At 47.5% G+C, this 19,497-nt stretch overlaps 1 long non-coding RNA gene across 1 annotated transcript in view; it reads left to right on the top strand.

Moving 5' to 3' along the window:
• The first annotated feature begins 17,631 nt into the window (after positions 1 to 17,631).
• The window catches only part of LOC146174514 (uncharacterized), a 28,024-nt gene continuing 26,158 nt past the window's right edge, over positions 17,632 to 19,497 (top strand). Inside the window, exon 1 of the long non-coding RNA XR_014702399.1 lies at positions 17,632 to 17,689. This is a non-coding gene — a long non-coding RNA (uncharacterized LOC146174514). The remainder of the gene's footprint in view (positions 17,690 to 19,497) is intronic.

Below are 19,497 nucleotides of genomic sequence, written 5' to 3'. Positions count from 1 at the left end.
ACGTGCCCAGACTCCAAGCTGACACTACCACCAAGAGAAGTGACGATATCGGCACCTTAACAAGGGGACGACGATAGCTTTCCTTGATGCACTAGCAGACACGCGACATCTGTTCGCCCTATCCGACCAGCCCGCAGACGATACACCCACCAGAGAAAATCTGCCCTTCTTAAAACTACATCGAGGGCATTTCGTCAGCGTCGAAGGTGCAACAGACTTCACTGGGAAAGCACCGCATTACTACTGACGAACGGACCCGACCTCTTCGTCAAAGCTCTAATCGAGTATTGCAGCGAATAATACAGTAGTAGAAGGAGGGCATACACCTATCAGCCTCTGAGTGCGATTAATACCCGGCTGTTCTAACGACTGTCAATGTGCCAACATGTAGCTCAGTCTTTCTCCCGCGCGCTAGTCGCAAACCTCTCTACGACCTGAGGTTAGATGGCTCAAAGCTGCAACATTGTCACATCAATGATCTTCGATGACCACCATGATAAAATCAACGATGAAATGATATACTCCACGAAGGCCGGCTTCCAGCTTCGACAACAGGAGCACCAACAGTGTAGAACAACAAGGGGCGCAGCAGCAAATATTAAAATCGTAGACTGTAGCCTACACTTGAGTCCAAGTTCTTCCGCACCTTTTGCTACATGCGCCGCAACAAATGCGTTGATTCGTCGGGCTGAGTGACCATGATACATCAATTCCTTGGTTGATGTAAGAGCCCACTATGTACTGCGGCACACGGGTAGTTGTCTCGCAGCCTGCGGCACCACTTATGATGGCTTTCTGCGGTTGGTGCATGGCATCCAAGTTGTTGTCGCAAGAGCTGCAGACCTGAAGCTCATAGTACTCGTCCAGCATCAGCTAAGTCTCGCGTTGTGGTCCCCTTGGTGGTTGTAACTGTTTGAGGTATCACTGGTATCATCCCTGATCTACTCACTTGACTTGAGGCTCACTTTGACAGGTTCACGCGTGCTCTGTCTTTTTCTTGGAGACTTCCCGTGTAGAGCTCTCTGTGCCAAGGTAAAAAAACTGGCAAACCAGCAACAGTGCGCAGTACTGGAAATGCACAGCCACAGCTCGACGTTTTCACGGACACCTTCGACGGCAGCACTGACACATTCATGCACGCAATCTGGCACAACACAACACTCTGACAAAAACTGGCTTCCCATCGTGTTCGGTTTCTGCACGCTGGCATTGGTTTCTTTCTGTGCTTGTGGTACTGTGGTCGGCACTTTTTCATGCTGTTCGATATTTCGTTTTCTTTCTTCATCTCCCTTGCACACTGCACAAGGACTTGCCGCATTTCCCGACCTCGTTCTTTCGTCCGCGCAATAGCACTGGAGGCAAGCTTTTCGTTTGCCACCTTGGCCTTTCTCGCAAGCTCTGCAGAAGTCGGTGTGTCTAATAGAATCATTGTGGAGGCGTCTTTCTTCCGCACGTTATTTTGAGACGTTCCCCTTGTGAGTTCTTACAGGTAGGCTCTCTGCAGCTGGCTGTCTTTGTCCTGCGCAGTCATTGAATGTACTTTCGTCTTTTTCTATTGTTTTCTTCTGGATTATTTTGGATTCATCCGATTCCCGGACCTCTTTATCCTGGATATCCTCGAAATCAGACTCGCGGTCTTTTCCTTTGTTCGGGAAGTCTTCACCGTCGCTTTCGAGCATTCTAGCATGAAAGCAAAGTCACTCACGTTGCATTGACTTAGCTCGCCATCGGAAGCAATGACATCCTCATCACCTTCACAGAGCAGAATACCCTCGCTTCGTTCTTCATCCACAGGGTCTGCACTGTCTAAGCTTTTCGCCATTGCTCTGGATGTCCTCGTGCCTCACATTTTCAACAGCGCCATGTAACCTTTTGGGTCAAAAAATTATCTGGGAATCGCCCCCACGTAGCTGTGTGCTGGTGCTTTCATCTTCGTTCAATGCGACGTCCAAGGGGAGCGGTAGGAGGTGGTCCTTCTCGGAGTCTCCATTTGCATCCGAACAGTCCTAATATTTTAAGTGCATGGTTTCTTCGGAACATGCGTCCCACAGTACGACGGCCACTGCTCGGTGAGCACTGACAGCACTCTGGAGCCACTTAAAATTACCACACTTCTCTATGAGTCTCTGCGATGCCTCTTCAAACTGGTCTTCCTCTGTTGATGGCTTTGGGGTTGACTAGAATAAACGGAAATCAGGCATTGGCGCAAAAACTCTGGCACTTGCCACTTGCCTCGCTTTAAGCTCAATGACTGAATCGGTCATTAACTGCAAAGGTGGTTCGACGTCTTCTGCACAAATGCCAACTTTGAACGCATGCATTTTCTCATCAGCCCTCACAGACCATCGTTGTAGGTTTTTAGTCAGGCTCCAATGAGCTTTGAGCCACTTATTGTCCACTAGTTCAATCTGAGTAGTTTACTTGCCTCATGGCAGAGCCGTATCTGATATTCTCGTTGATGACTCGCTTCCTCATGATGCAGTCCATGGCGTATCGCCGAAGACCTCTCTTCCCTTCCGGTGGAATTCGATGGCGGAGCTCCTGGTATCTTCCTGGAGGATCGTTGGCATTCCTTTCGCAAACTCCAGGAGGGATCGTGGAGGAGCTGCCAGCGCCTCTGAGTACAATTATTACCTGGCTGTTCTAACGATTGTCAATGTGCTAACATGGCGCTCAGTCTTTCTGCCGCTCGCTAGTCGCAAACATCTTTCGTCCTCTTCGTTCTGTTTGCAGATTACCTCCGAATCTGCAATAAACACCACGCCATCTAAAAACAAGTCGGCGAAATGCTTCGTGACGGCGTTATCCAGCTACCTCAGAGCCCTTGGAGAGCACCCGTCATCCTGATGAAGACGAAAGACGAGAAACTTTGTTTTGGAGTCAATTATCGTGACTTGAACAACATAAAGAAGGAAGTTTACCCTTTTCCTCGTATCGACGCCACACTGGACCGGCTCTGCAACGCAAGGTACTTCTCATCAACGGATTTAAAAAGCGGCTACTGGCAAATTGAAGTCGACGAAAGAAACCGCGAGAAGATCGTGTTCATCACACCAGACCGCCTCTTCGAGTTTAAGATAACGCCATTTGTCTTTTGCTCCGCAACCGCAACGTTCCAGCGTGTAATGGATATCGTACTGACTAGCTTGAAGTGTCATATTTGTCTGGTGTACTTAGACGACGTCGTAGTCTTCTCTTCGACCTTGAAGACCACATCAAACGGCTTCGCACAGTGCTCGACGCAATCAAGTCAACTGCGCTAACGCCGAAAGCAGAGAAGTGCCACTTCCCTTACGAAAACCTGTTGTTCTTGAGCCACATCGGGAGCAAGGTCGGTGTTCGTCCAGACCGAAACAAAACAGCTACAAAACAGCGCGCAGTTTCCCCAGCAAGTTCATAAGACAGCTGTATGCCGATTCCTCGAACAGCGCTCGTTTGATCGACGATTTCTCATGAGCTTTTCGCGCGTCACCGAATTTGACACTGCTTGCAATGCCAAACATACAATTTGAGTCGAAAGCATCTCAAGTAGAAGCCTTCGAGGACTCAAGCGCCTTACAGTCCGCACCTTTCCTGGGCATTTTGATGAAAGTACTGAGACCAATTCTTACGATGCAAGCAGCGTTGTCCTAGACACCGTCCTCCTTCAATGGAATGCCGGAGTAGAAAAAGTTGTCGCTTACGCGGGCAGGTCACTCTCAAAAGTCGAACCGAATTACTCGACGACTCTGAAAGAATGTTTCGCGATCATCTGGGCTACGTAGAAGTTCCATCCAAAAATATGCGTTCGGCCATTGAAAGTAGTAAGCGATCACCATGGGCTCTGCTGGCTCGCCATTTGAAAGACCACTCCTGCCGCCTTGCTTAATGGCGCTTACGTCTCCAAGAATTCGAAATGACTGTGGTCTACAAGTCCAGGAGCAAACGTTAGGACTCGGACTGCTTGCACAGGCCCCCTGTGGACCCGCACTCAAAAGAGGACGGTGACGAGGCCTTTTTTGGGCAAGAAATTAAGTGCCAGCAGCTTCGCTCAACAGTAGCGCTCGGACCTTGAGCTGAAAGACCTAGACGTCTACTAGGAAGGAAAGATCGCTTCACCTCCTGTTGAGTTGAGACGTCAGTTGTCATCCTTCGCGCAGCGCAACAACGTTCTTATGAACAACTTCGAGCGCAACACAACCACATACCTGCTTGTCATACGTAACGAACTCCGAAAATAACCTTTTCAGGCTTTCTACGATGAGCCGACAGCAGGGCACCTCGGGAAGGCGCGCACGTGCATCGGATTCAAGAGAGGTATTACTGGCCGCGGTTGCCTGGCGATGCCACCCATTATGTGCAAACGTACCGTGAGTGCCAGCGACGTTCGAAGCCCCCGATAAGATCAGCTCGGCTGCTCACCCATATACCGCCCTGACCAAACCCTTTAAATAAATTGGGATGGATCTGCTTGGCCTCTTTTCGATTTCATATATGGGTAACGAGTTGGTCGTCGTCGCCACTGACTGCTTTAGCCGCTACGCCGAAGCGAAAGCCTTGCCTAATGGCAACGCAGCAAGTAACCAAGTTTTTTGTTGAACGAATCTCGTGCGACATGGCGCCCCAGAAGTGCTCACCAAGGACAGAACAACAGCATTCACTTCAGAGATTACGCAAGCCATCCTGACCTACAGTCATGCAAACCTTTGTCATGCAACAGCGTACCATTCACAGACCAAAAGACTTACGGAGCGCCTGAGCAAAATGATCGCGGGCATGATTTCAATGTACGTTGACATTGAGGATAAGACCTGGGACACCAACCTGCGGCAAGTGATCTTTGCCTATAGCACGGCCATCGAGGAGACAACCAGGGCGGCCCCGTTCAAACTTGTATTAGACAAGCATCCCACGATGACTCTCCACACAATGCTGCCGCACGTAACCGACGAGGAGAACCTGGACGTCTCCGCCTACCTTCAGCGTGCAGAGGAAGCCCGACTGCTAGCGCGGCTGTACATAAAAGTTCAGCAACGCTCTGATGCCCGAATATACAACTTGCGACTACGCGGAGCTGATTTCAGGACGGGCGACCAAGTGTGGGTTCGGATGTCGACACGCCAGCCTAGATTGAGTGAAAAGCTCTTGCGGGTGGTACTTCGGACCATAGACTCCTTCTACGCATCGCACTGCTTAACTACAAGGTTATCCCCGGCGGCACGACCACACCCTAACGGCGCTGGGAGCATTCAGAGGTCGTCCACGTCGTGCACCTCAAACCCTATTTTGGGCAGTAAAGTTATTATGTTTACCCTTCTGTGTTTGTAAGAATTGGGTCGATGCCTTTTTGAGGGAGAGTATTGCCGCAAAGCAGTCAAATATTTATTGGTTCTCACCACAGAAAGAGGCCCTATTAATCTGATTCTGGCACACAGATGAATTGTATTGGTTCATGCTCGATGTAGCAAGACGCACCTTTATCAATTTCTTGTCATGCAAGATTCATCGAGATGTTTATCCAAGATTCCGACCACTCACGTGTGTTTCTGCAATGTTCGAAGTTGTTTTAGTCACCGTTTGCGGCTTTATCTAGCTGTTTCTTCGCCGCCTTTATATTGAACTTTGACGGATACAACGGCATTGGTTGTTCGACGACCACCGAGCACGTTTAATTTATCGCCGCCACTTAATCGCTCAGTTATTTGCGGGCGCAAGTCAGCCCAGTAAAGAGTTTATTCCAGTGACATTCAAGCCTCCTCTTCACCAATACGTGACAGTATTATTACATGTGTGCAACTGCTAAATTGTAATGCAAGATGAACAGGGAATAAAAAATATGATTCACATGTATAAGGGCTGAAATCATAGCCCCTAACGCGGTGTCTCTCCGGATAAATGTTAATGTTTGACCCAAAAATTAAGCAGGTGTATTGACGCGTTTGAATTGTGGTGCTGGCGAAGACTCTTAAGAGTTCCTTGGACTGCCAGAAGATCAAATCAGTCGATATTGTCGACCATAAACCCTGACTGCTCATTGGAGGGTCAAATTCTAAAGTTAAAGCTCAGCTACTTTGGTCATCTGATGAGAAGAGAGGAGTCGCTGGGGAAAGATTTGATGTTGGGAAAGGTTGAGGGTCGCCGGAGAAGGGGTAGGCAGCGAACACGATGGTTAGATGGCATTCTCGAGGCATTGCAGATGAAGCTATGTGATGTTAAGAAGATAGTGAGAGACCGGAAAGCGTGGCGTGACATGGTCCATAGGGTCACGAAGAGTCGGACACGACTGAACGCCTGAACTGAACTGATTTTTGTTGCATATATTGCTGTGATGAAGCCGAGAGAAGAGGCTCCTGACCAATAAATCATGTTATTTTTTTTATTTTTGTTTTTGTAACAGCAACAACCATTTTACACATCAATACGACGTGCACACAAATATCAAAGGTATACAAATGAAGGCAACATTTTACCCTTAGAATAGAAAATCCCTATAAAGCGCCTCACGCGGAAGGGGTATTTGAACTAATGACATGACTTTTTAAAAGAAGCTGCTTAAACAGTTTTTTCTGTAGCGTCGTTTAGATAAACAACATATGTTTTTGTTGAAGCCACAACAAATGAACTCTGCGCAAAGCCGCAGACATCCACTTTTCGCGAAACAATTGCTTAAGAGAAAACATTTTTAAAATAAAGAGCATATTGTTCATTGAGCAATTCACAAAAGAAAAAAAAATGAAGCAAGGCGCCCAAACATTTCTGCGGTAACACTACTTAAGTAACTGCACCTTCGGATGCGGCATTTAATTTCAGTCTTTGAACGTTCAAGATCGAAAGCACTGTAGGAATTTGATTTCGGTTCACCATTTCAAAGTTAACTGTGAGTACTCTGCTTATGCATTAGGTAAAAGAAGTACACAGTTACACGTCTCATACCTGCGCGCAAAAGCTCTCAGAAAAATTCTAGGAACTTTTTGTCTTCACATAAATTTTACATATTCTTATGCTTTATTAGCTGCACTATATAAGGCCAAGCAACGTCAGGATTGAACACACGCTCACCGAACTCATACCGACCAAGCAAAGAAAAAAGCGCATCTTCATTTTGAACATCTACTGTAAACCATCATGGAGACTGCAGAGGTTCAAAGCCATTCCTAACAAGGCAAGCACGACGGCCGGCCAGAGCACGCTGATCACATCATCATCATCATCATCATCATCATCATCATCATCATCATCATCATCATCATCATCAGCCTGATTATACCCACTGCATGGCGAAGGCCTCTCCCATATTGACTACCTGACCCCTGCGAACTTAATCTCATCCGCCCACCTAACTTTCTGCCGCCACCTGATACGCTTTCCTTCCCTTGGAATCCAGTTTGTTACCATCAGCGACCATCGGTTATCCTCTCTCCGCACTACATGTCCTGCCCATGTCCAATTCTTCTCCTTAATTTCCACTAAAATGTCGGTGACTTCAGTTATTTCTCTGACCCACTCTGCACGCTTTCTATCTCTTAATGTTACCCCTACCATTTTTCGTTCCATAGCCCTCTGGGTTGTCCTCAACTTAAGTAGAACTCTCTTGGTTAGCCTCCACGTTTCAGCCCCATAGGTGAGTACAGGCAAGATGCAACTGTTGTATACTTTCCTCTTGAGCGATACCGGTAAGCTGCTAGTCATAATTTGCGAGTGCTTGCCAAATGAGCTCCATCCCAATCTTATTCTTCTTATTATTTCCTTTTCATGGTCCGGATCTGCGGTTACTACCTGTCCTAAGTAGACATATTCCCCTACTACTTCCAGTATTTCAATACCTAATGTAAACTGCTGTTCCTGAGGCCGTTGAACATTACCTTAGTCCTCTGCACATTGATTTTCAAGCCTACATTTCTACTTTTCCTGTCTAGGTCATCAATCATTACTTGTAGTTTCTCCCCCGAGTTCCTTAGCAAGGCAATGTCATCAGCAAATCGCAGATTACTAAGGTATTCTCCATCTACCGTTATCCCTAACTGCTCCCATTCCAAGTCTCTGAACACTTCCTCTAAACAAGCTGTGAATAGTACTGGAGATATTGTGTCTCCTTGCCTAACACCTTTCTTTATGGCAATTTTGCTGCTTTCTTTTTGCAGAACTGTGGTTGCTGTGCAGCCACTATATATATCTTCCAGCACTTTAACGTACGGCTCGTCTACCCCCTGATTTCGCAATGCCTGCTTCAGCGCCGAGGTTTCAACTGAGTCAAATGCTTTTTCGTAATCAATAAACGCTATGTATGAGGGCTGGTTATATTCCGAGCATTTTTCAAACTCCTGATTGATGGTATGGATATTATCGATAGTAGAGAATCGTTTCCGAAACCCTGCTTGATCCTTTGCTTGATTGCAGTCTAAGGTTGTCCTGATTCTATTAGCGATTATCTTAGTAAATAGCTTATACGTAACAGACAGTAAGCTGTTTGGTCTGTAATTCTTAAGGTCCTTAGAGTCCCCTTTCTTGTGAATGAGGATAATGTTCGCATTCTTCCATGGTTCCGGTACCATCGATGACACCAGGCACTGCGTATACAGGGTGGCCAGTTTTTCCAGTACGATATCCCCCCCCCCCCCACCCGTCCTTCAGCAAATCTGTAGTTATCTGATCCTCTCCAGCTGATTTCCCCCTTTTCTTAGTTTTTAGTGCTTTCTTGACCTCGTCCATCGTCACTGGTAGAACGTCTGACTGATTTTCCCTACCGCCAATCTCAGTATGGTCCTGACTACTTTGGCTACTGTAGAGATCTGTATAGAACTCCTCGGCTACTTTCACTATCTTGTCCATATTAGTGATGACGTTGCCAGCCTTTTCCCTTATCGCATACATCTGGCTTTTGCCTATGCCCATTTTCTTCTTTACCGCATTAAGGCTTCCCCGTTCTTTACAGCATCTCAATTTTCTCCATGTTATACTTCCTTATATCGGCCAACTTGCCTTTATTGATTAGCTTTGATATCTCGGCCAGTTCGATCTGGTCTGTTGGATTGGAAGCTTTCTGACTCTGGCGTTTCTTAATCAAATCTTTCGTCTCGTTAGACAGTTTGCCGGTATCCTGTCTAACTATCTTACCGCCTATTTCTACCGCGCACTCAATAATAATATCTCGGAAATTATTGCTCCTTGCCTCTAGGGTAATGTTGCCATCCTCAGTTAGAGCTGAATACCTATTCTGTAGCGAGAATCTTAAATCTTCTGCCCTCCCCCTCACCGCTAATTCGTTGATGGGTTTCTTTCTTACTAATCTGTTGCGTTCGTTCTTCAGATTTAGGCTAATTCGGGACCTCACCATCTTGTGGTCAATGCATCGCACTTTCCCAATTACCTCTACATCTTGAATAATGGCGGAGTTTTAACAGATTATGAAGTCGATTTCATTTTTAGTCTCTCCGTTAGGACTCTTCAATGTCCATTTCCGGCTCTTCCGTTTGCTGAAGAAGGTATTCATGATTCGTAAGTTATTGCGCTCTGCAAACTCATTTAGTAACTCCCCCCTGCTGTACCTAGAACCAATGCCATAGTCACCTACTGCCTTGTCTCCTGCCTGTTTCTTCCCTACCTTGGCATTGAAGTCGCTCATTAGTACAGTATACTGCGTCTTTACTTTTCGCATTGCCGATTCTACATCTTCATAGAAGCTTTCAACTGCCTGGTCATCATAACTACATGTAGGTGCACAGGTCTGTGCAACCTTCAGTTTATACCGCTTATTAAGCCTAATTGCGATGCCTGCAACCCTCTCATTAATATTATAGAATTCATCTGTATTACCCGCTACATACTTATTGATAAGGAAACCTACTCCTAGTTATCGCCTCTCTGGTAAACTTCGGTCGCTGATCGCATGCGTCGAATTTAATGCGATCGATCCGGCGTGGGGCTACGTCAAGAGCAATGCAAAAAGCAGAAACCTACCCCAAGGCGCGGCGGAACTCGACTATACCCTCATAACCGACCCGGCTTACCCAACGAGAATTGGCAACTCCGTGTCCCGAGATACCAGCCCCGACCACACGTTCGTCAAGAAAAACGAATCGATCACGTCTACGTGGAGGAACACGGGGGTGGACCTCGGCAGTGACGACATGATCGTGGAAATCGTCATACCGGAGCAGAGCAGTACCAACGTCAGGAAACATACGTGGATCGATTGGACCGCTTTCAGAGATAACAGAAATCAGGAGCCGGAAGAGACCGAAATCGACGACATCGACGCGTGTACCAACATGATCCTCCAAGATGTTCGAAATTCAACCAAGGAAATAGTAACAGACCTCAAAACTAACAGAATGGATAGCCAACTGACCCACCTTATCGGGGCCAAGCAGTTCATTCTCAACAGACGGAAAAAACAACACCTTAATAGTAGGCTACGAAAGAATGCCACAGAATTCAACAGAGCAATCGAAGACCACTGTCGAACGCTATGTGCGCAACAGTGGAACGAGATATGCAACGCTGCCGACGGCTAGATGCACAACGAGAAAACATCGAACTTGCTGAAGCATCTGCTCGACGAAACCAAGACTAAGTCAGACCAAAGAAACCGACTGGTCAGACCAAAGGGACCGACTGGCGAAACTCATTCATCGAGAAGTCGCTAAACACGGCGCCAATAAGGTGACGAAACGAATCATCGACAGATACCTGCCGACTACGCCCACGGAGTGCCACGGGCCGTACGGGGGGCTGCCCAACGCCCGTCTCGACAGAGATATAGACGTAGAAGTTCACACGGCACTGCAGGACCTCAACAGCAGGTCAGCGGCCGGGCTGGACAGCATCACCAACAAGGCGCTTCAGAACCTCGACGACAAATCCATAGAAAGCCTCACGAGTTATTACAACAAATTCTGGAAAAAGGGAACACTGCCGACGCAGTGGAAGAAGGCCACGACATACGATATACGCGGACGACAGAACGCTGTGGGTGGAAGGGGGTAGCGATGCCCACATCGAATCCACCCTACAGGCGGCCGTTGATGCGATCGAAGACCAACTCTACTGAACGGGGCTCAGATGCTTGCCGAGCAAGTCGGAGCTCGCCGTCTACCCTCCCGTCAAGCTCCGAAAACCCAAGAGCAGTCCGAGAGAGTACGAGGCAATTAAAGTCAAGACCAGAGAGGGAAACGCGATCCCAAGAGTCAACAAGATCAGAGTGTTGGGAATGACGATCGAGACGCACGGCAGAAACGGCGAGACCGTCACCCGGCTGATTGCGAAAGCGGCGAACGCCATGAGACTACTCAAACGAGTCACGAACAAGAAAAGTGGAATGAGGGAAGAGAGCCTGATCAGACTGATCCACTTGTTCGTCATATGTCACGTAGCGTACGTGGCGGCCTACCACAAGTGGAAGAGCGAGAGAAACAAGATAGATATACTTATCCGCAGAACCTACAAGACGGCACTGGGACTGTTCGAAAGAACGAGCACCAAACGCCTCCTGCAGGTGGGGGTGCACAACACGCTGGAGGAGATAGCGGAGGCCCAACGCACCGCACAACTCGAAAGACTGTCTACGACCAAGGGCGGCCGGAAAATCCTGGACAACCTGGGAATGGGACATCAAGGCAGGGAGCAGACGCAGCTCCCCGTCCCCGATGAGATCAGGCGCAACATCAGAGTGGACTCGGTACCGATGAACATGCACCCGGAGTATAACAAAGGGAGGAAAGCAGCGAGAGCCAAGGCTCTGATAGACCAGCACGCGGCCGACACACACGCATGCTACGTTGACGCGGCTGAGTACGCCAAGATACACGGCTTCACGACGGTCGTCGTCGACGCGACCGGTACCGTTCGCACGACCGCCAGCACGAGATGCACCAAGGCAGAACAAGCGGAGGAGGTGGCCATCGCTCTGGCCATTGCAGACCGCGACTGCCACACACTGGTATCCGACTCGAGGCAGGCGGTGAGAAATGACGCCAAAGGCAGGATAGCGAAGGAAGTGGTGCGCATACTGCAGGCAACCATGAACGATGATGGCGGCAGACAAGTGAGAATCAAGTGGTTCCCGGCGAGGCGTCAGACCGCAACGAGGCGAGGCGTCAGACCGTGGTTCCTGGCGAGGCGTCAGACCGCAACGCCAACCACAACGAGACGGCACATGCCGAGGCGCGCGCTAAGGGACCGCGCCTCGGTCGACTGGCCGCTGTGGTTCAGCACCAAGTACCGAATGACGGACTGCAACGAAATAACCAAGGAGTTCCGCCTAGCTCGAAAACTCTTCCACCCCCTTGCTCGGGGCTCAGTCGAGCGCAAGCTGTTTTATTCAGACAGCTACAGGTGGGGCTGACTCCCCAGCCCGTCGCTGAGGCACAGAATGTATCCCGAGATGCAACCGATAGACAAATGCAGTCTGCCGAACGAAGACGGCCGGCTTCGCACACATTCTGTGGAATTGCAACAAGTACCAGGAAGAAGCTAAGTGTGGGAGGATCCCGCCGCGACTGGAAGTAGCTGCAGGGAGCGACAATCAAGAGGAACAACTCTGGGCCGTCCAGCAGGTCATCACGGCGCTGGCCCGGCAGGGAACCAGCGAGCCGGCAACGGCAAGCGGGGCCCAGGCCGCGCGGCCGGTGCCCAGAGTACGACGTAGGCCCCGTCCGGAGCGCGCGTTCTACTGCAGGCCCAAAATGTTTTACCAATCCAATCCAATCACTGTCAATTTGGTGCCTTATAGCATGAACGCAAAATCACTCACGTTCCATTGACTTAGCTCGCCATCGGAAGCAATGACATCCTCATCACTTTCACAGAGTAGAATATCCTCGCTTCGTTCTTCATCCACAGGGTCGGCACTGTCTGTAAGCTTTTCGCCATTGCTCTGGATGTCCTCCTGTCTCACATTTTCAACAGCGCCATGTAACCTTTTGGGTCAAAAAAACAATCTGGGAATCGCCCCCACGTAGCTGTGTGCCGGTGCTTTCATCTTCGTTCAATGCGACGTCCAAGGAGAGCGGTAGGAGGTTGTCCTTCTCGGTGTCTCCATTTGCATCCGAACAGTCCTCATATTTTAAGTGCATGGTTTCTTCAGAACATGCGTCCCACAGTACGGCAGCCACTGCTCGGTGAGCACTGACAGCACTCTGGAGCCACTTAAAGTTACCAAACTTATCTATGAGTGTCTGCGATGCATCTTCATAGTGGGCTTCCTCTGTTGATGGCTTTGGGGTTGACTAGAATAAACGGAAATCAGGCGTTGGCGCAAAACCTCTGGCACTTGCCACTTGCCTCGCTTTAAGCTCAATGACTGAATCGGTCGTTACCAGCAAAGGTGGTTCGGCGAACTCTTCCGGTAAAGTTGCGCTCGTAGCTGATGCTGCGGCAGGGAGCTCATCTGCTCTCTTCGTAAAATGACGACTATCGGCAACGGGAGTAGGCACCAGAAGGCCTTCAATGTGGCGGCTGAGGAGCATCATTGTTCGTCTGGCCATCGCCTCGTACTCCTGTACAGCTTCGACGTCTTCTTCACAAATGCCAACTTTGAACACATGCATTTTCTCATCAGCACTCACAGACCATCGTTGTAGGTTCTTAGTCAGGAATCAATGAGCTTTGAGTCAAGCTTTGTCCGCTAGTTCGATCTGAGTAGTTTACTTGCCTCATGGCAGAGCCGTGTCTGATGTTCTCGTTGATGACTCGCTTTCTCATGATGCGGTCCATGGCGTATCGCCGAAGACCTTTCTTCACTTCCTGTGGAGTTCAATGGCGGAGCTCCTTTGCAAGGATCATTGGCATTCCTTTCGCAAACTCCATGAAGGATCGTGGAGGAGCTGCCAGGAGGAGCTCAGATTACCCTGTTGGATTTCGGCACCATAATATATAGTAGAAGGAGGGCCTACACCTAAGCCGCCTCTGAGTACAATTAATACCTGGCTGTTCTAACGACTGTGAATGTGCCAACATGGCGCTCAGTCTTTCTACTGTGCGCTAGTCGCAAGCATCTTCGTCCTCTTCGTTCTGTTTGCAGATTCCCTCCGAATCTGCAACAAACACCACGCCATCCAAAAACAAGTCGGTGAAATGCTTTGTGACGGCGTCATCCAGACGCCTCATAGAGCCCCTGGAGAGTACCCGTCATCCTGGTGAAGACGAAAGACGAGAAACTTGGTTTGGAGTCAATTATCGTCACTTGAAAAGCATAAAGAAGAAGGAAGTTTACCCTTTTCCCCGCATCGACACCACACCGGACCGGCTCTGCAACGCAAGGTACTTCTTGTCAACGGATTGAAAAAGCGACTACTGGCAAATTGAATTCGACGAAAGAGACCGCGAGAAGATTGCGTTCATCACACCAGACCGCCTCTTCGAGATTAAGATAAGGCCATTTGTCTTTTGCTCCGCAACCGCGACGTTCCAGCGTGTAATGGATATCGTACTGACTAGCTTGAAGTGCCATATTTGTCTGATGTACTTAGACGACGTCGTAGTCTTCCCTTCCACGTTGAAGACCATATGAAACGGCTTCGCACAGTGCTCGACGCAATCAAGTCAACTGCGCTAACGCCGAAAGCAGAGAAGTGCCACTTCACTTACGAAGAACTGTTGTTCCTGAGCCACATCGGGAGCAAGGACGGTGTTCGTCCAGACCCAAACAAAACATCTGCAAAACAGAGCGAACTTTCCCCAGCAAGTTCATAAGAAAGCTGTACGCTGATTCCTCGAACAGCGCTCGTAATATAGACGATTCGTCTTGAGCTTTTCGCGCCTCGCCGAACCTTTGACACTGCTTGCAAAGGCAAACGTACAATTTGAGCCGAAAGCTTCTTAAGTAGAAGCCTTCGAGGACTCAAGCGCCTTACAGGCCCTACCTTTCCTTAGACATTTTGATGAATGTACGGACACCAATTCTTACAATGAAATAAGCAGCATTGTCCTAGGCACCGTCCTCCTTCAAAGAAATGCCGGAGTAGAAAAAGTCGCTTACGCGAGCAAGTCACTCTCAAAAGTCAAACCGAATTACTCGACGACTGTGAAAGAATGTTTCGCGATCATCTGGGCTACGTAGAAGTTTCGTCCAAAAATATGCGTTCGGCCATTGAAAGTAGTAAGCGATCACCATGGGCTCTGCTGGCTCCAAGAATTCGACATCACTGTGATCTACAAGTCCAAGAGCAAACGTTCAGACTCGGACTGCTTGCAACGGCCCCCTCGGACCCGCACTCAAAAGAGGACGGCGACGAAGCATTCTTTGGGCAAGAAAGTGCCAGCAGCTTCGCTCAATAGTAGCGCTCGGACCCTGAGTTGAAAGACCTACACGTCTACTAAGACGGAAAGACCGCTTCACCTCCTGTTGTGTTGAGACGTCAGTTGTCATCCTTCGCGTTGCGCAACAACGCTCTTATGAACAACTTCGATTGCAACACGACCCTATGCCTGCTTGTCATACCTAATGATCTCCGAAAATAACTTTTTCAGGCTTTCTACGATGAGCTGACAGCAGGGCACCTCGGGAAGGCGCGCACGTGCATCGGATTCAAGAGAGGTTTTACTGGCCGCGGTTGCCTGCCGATGTCGCCCATTACGTGGAAACGTACCGTGATGCCAGCGACGTTCGAAGCCGCCGATAAGATCAGCTCGTCTGCTGGCTGACCCATATACCGCCCCGACCAAACTCTTTAAATAAATTGGGATGCATCTGCTTGGCCTCTTTTCGATTTCATATGTTGGTAACGAGTTGATCGTCGTCGCCACTGACTGCTTTAGTCGCTACGCCGAAGCGAAAGCCTTGCCTAATGGCAACGCAGCTATTTAACTAAGTTTTGTTGAACGAATCTCGTGCGACATGGCTCCCCAGAAGTGCTCACCAAGGACAGAAGAACAGCATTCACTTCAGAGATGACGCAAGCCATGCTGACCTACAGTCATGCAAACCTTTGTCGTGCTACAGCGTACCATTAACAGACCAAAAGACTTAAGGAGCGCCTAGGCAAAACGATCGCGGACATGTTTTCAATGTCCGTTGACATCGAGGATAAGACCTGGGACACCAACCTGCCGTAAGTGATCTTTTCCTATAGCACGGCCGTCGAGGAGACAACCAGAGCGGCCCCGTTCAAACTTGTATTCGACAAGCATCCCACGACGACGCCCCACACAATGCTGTTGCACGTAACCGACGAGGAGAACCTGGACGTCTCCGCCTACCTTCAGCGTGCACAGGAAGCCCGACTGCTAGCGGGGCTGTGCATAAAAGTTCAGCAACGCTCTGACGCCCGAATATACAACTTGCGACTACGCGGAGCAGATTTCAGGACGGGCTACCAAGTGTGGGCTTGGACGCTGACACGCCACCCTAGACTGAGTGAAAAGCTTTTTCGGCGGTACTTCGCACCATAGACTCCTTCTACGCATCGCGCAGCTTAAATACAAGGTTATCCCCGACGGCGCGATCCCACCCCAACGGCGCTGGGAGCATTCAGAGGTCGTTCACGTCGTGCACCTCAAACCTTATTTTGCGCAGTAAAGTTATTATGTTTACCTTTTTGTGTTTGTAAGTATTGGGTCGATGCCTTTTTGAGGGAGAGTTTGCCGCAAGGAAGTCAAATATTTATTAGTTCTTACCACAGAAAGAGGCCCTAATATTCTGATACTGGTACGCAGATTAATTCCATTGGTTCATGCTCGATAGAGCAAGACGCACCTTTATCAATTTCTTGCCACGTAAGATTCGTCGAGACTTTCTCGAATATTCCGACCCCTCACGTGTGTTTCTGCAATGTTCGAAATTGTTTTAGTCACCGTTTGCGGCTTTACCTAGATGTTTCTTCGCCGCCCAACTTTGACGGATGCAACGGCATTTGTTCGACGACCAGTGAGCACGTTTAATTTATCGCCGCCATTTAATCGATGAGTCATTTTGCGGGCGCAAGTCAGGACAATAAGGAGTTTATTCCAATGAATTTCAAGCTTCCTTTTCACCAATACATGGCAATAATATTACAGATATGCAACTGCTAAATTGTAATGCAAGATGAACTTGGGAATAAAACAGTGATTCATACGTCTTAGGGCTGAAATAATAGCCCCTAACGAGGTGTCTCTGCGGATAAATGTTAATGTTTGACCCAAAAACTAAGCAGGTGTATTTTTGTTGCATATTTTGCTGTGATCAAGCCGAGGGAAGAGGCTCCTCAACAATAAATCATGTTATTTTGTTTATTTTTGTTTTTGTAACTGCAACAACCATTTCACACATCAATACGACGTGCACACAAATATCAAAGGCATACAAATGAAGGCAACACTTTACCCTTAGAATAGAAAATCCCTATAAAGCGCCTCACGCGGAAAGGGTATTTGAACTAATGACTTATGACTTTTTAAAAGCAGCTGCTTAAACATATTTTTCTGCAGCGTCGTTTAGATAAACAACATATGTTTTTGTTGAAGCCACAACAAATGAACTCTGCGCAAAGCCGCAGACATCCACTTTTCGCAAAACAATTGCTTATAAGAAAACAATTTTAAAATAAAGAGCATATTGTTCATTAAGCAATTCACATAAGAAAAAAAATGAAGCAAGGCGCCCAAACATTTCTGCGGTAACACTACTTAAGTAACTGCACCTTCGGATGCGGCATTTAATTTCAGTTTTTGAACGTTTAAGATCGAAAGCACTGTAGGAATTTGATTTCGGTTCACCATTTCAAAGTTAACTGTGAGTACTCTGCTTATGCATTAAGTAAAAGAAGTACACAGTTACACGTCTCATACCTGCGCGCGAAAGCTCTGAGAAAAATTCTAGGAATGTTTTGTCTTCACATAAACTTTACATAAACTTATTAGCTGCACTATATGAGGAGACAGCCGCGCTTATAAGATGTCATCTCCTTGTCAGCAATGTATTTTGTTCTTTTCTTGCATTTGGGGATACGATTCTCTGCTACCCCGATAGTTGCACGTAGGGATGTGAGCGCGGGGTTTTGACGATGTAAATAAATAGTGGGGCTAAACTTTCTAAGTTACTTGTTCATCCTTACGATCACCGCTACGAGTGGTGATCACCTGTTTGCGTTGACAAAATACCCGAGCGAATCAAACTCAAATTATCGCAGCCATACACGTTGGATTTTATCTTGTTCGATGCAAATAACATTGCAGTTTCCTCCTTATGTTTTCTCTGAGAGCGGGAGAGAGCGACAGGCAATGAGGAGGGTTCCTTCCAATGTTATGAGGAGGGTTCCTCCAGACTTTAGCCTTGGCCAACATAAAACTCTTCTCCCCTCTTAACGTGCCCGCCACCTTCTCTCAGAAGTTACTGATGAAAATTACCGCCTGCCCACTCCTCTCCTCGCATTCGTATTTCATCTTTAAATCCTCTTTTCATGCTGTTTTATGCTGCCTACTACTTTCCATGCGTTTTCGTTTTACCTTGCCATCTATTTTAAATTATTTTCTTGTAAATACTTTATATATCATATTTGTTTATAGATCCAGTTACGCTAGCGGGGTTAGGACTCCCTATCGCGAGAAAGTCCAGATTATCAGTAGCGTTATGCAGTCTTCGGCTGGAGCCATTGCCTGAAAAGAAATTAATTGCTTCTTCAGCAAATTATCGAGATCTACAAAAAGGGTGGAACAATATGACAGCAAAGTACACCGAACGGAAACTTCTTTATATGTTCTGTATGACCTCAATTTGATCTCCCAAACAGAACTAATAGGCTCAGTATAATGCAGCAAAAAAAAAATACTACGTTAACGCGAACATTAATATATACACACTCCGATTTGCTCCTCGCTGTGAATTGTTGGAGCTAGATGGCAGCAACTAAGGAAATTGTAGGACAGGTCGAAGTTTTACATATGAACACGAAAGTTAGAAAACCAGCCTTGGTTTGGGCACCTTGAGCAAGTATTAGGAGGTAATGAAATTTAGTTTGCCTGTGTTCCCTAAGAAAGAAATACAGATAAGCTCATGCTAGCATACTGCCCTGTTTGGCGCAAGCATAGTCTAGCGAAAGAAGGTAAGCATAATTTGGAGGACAACATAAAGAGCTATAGAATAAGAAATGCAAAGGTGAATGATAACAAAAGTGAAACTTGTTCAAGGGGTCGGAGAAAAAAGCGCATAATGTTCGTGTAGACAGTAGAGCAAAAGAAATGGATCTGTACAGGCCATGTGATGCGAAGAAAAAACAACCGATGGTGATTAAGGAAGAGGAAAAAGAGAAACGGAGAAAAATGTTATAAAAGGGAACTTAAAACGGCTCCGATTGAAACAAGATTACTTGCCTATAATGCACTTATTAGGACAAAGCTTGAATATGCGGCGATAATTTGGGACCCTCATAACAAAAAAGATATAAATCAGTTGGAGCGGGTACAGAGAAAAGCTATTCGCTTTGTATTCAGCAAATATAAAAGGCTAGATTCCCCATCACTTATGATGAAGCAACGCGGTATGCCTCTATTACAGACTCGTAGAAAAGTTAGCAGGTTAATATTTTTGTACAAAATTCTTAC

The sequence above is a fragment of the Amblyomma maculatum genome, chromosome 11, assembly GCF_055883805.1.
Source record: "Amblyomma maculatum isolate TAMU_Amacu chromosome 11, ASM5588380v1, whole genome shotgun sequence".
NCBI lineage: Eukaryota > Metazoa > Arthropoda > Arachnida > Ixodida > Ixodidae > Amblyomma > Amblyomma maculatum.
Note: the sequence above shows the minus strand (reverse complement) of the source record. Positions and strands in the feature narration are given on the sequence as shown.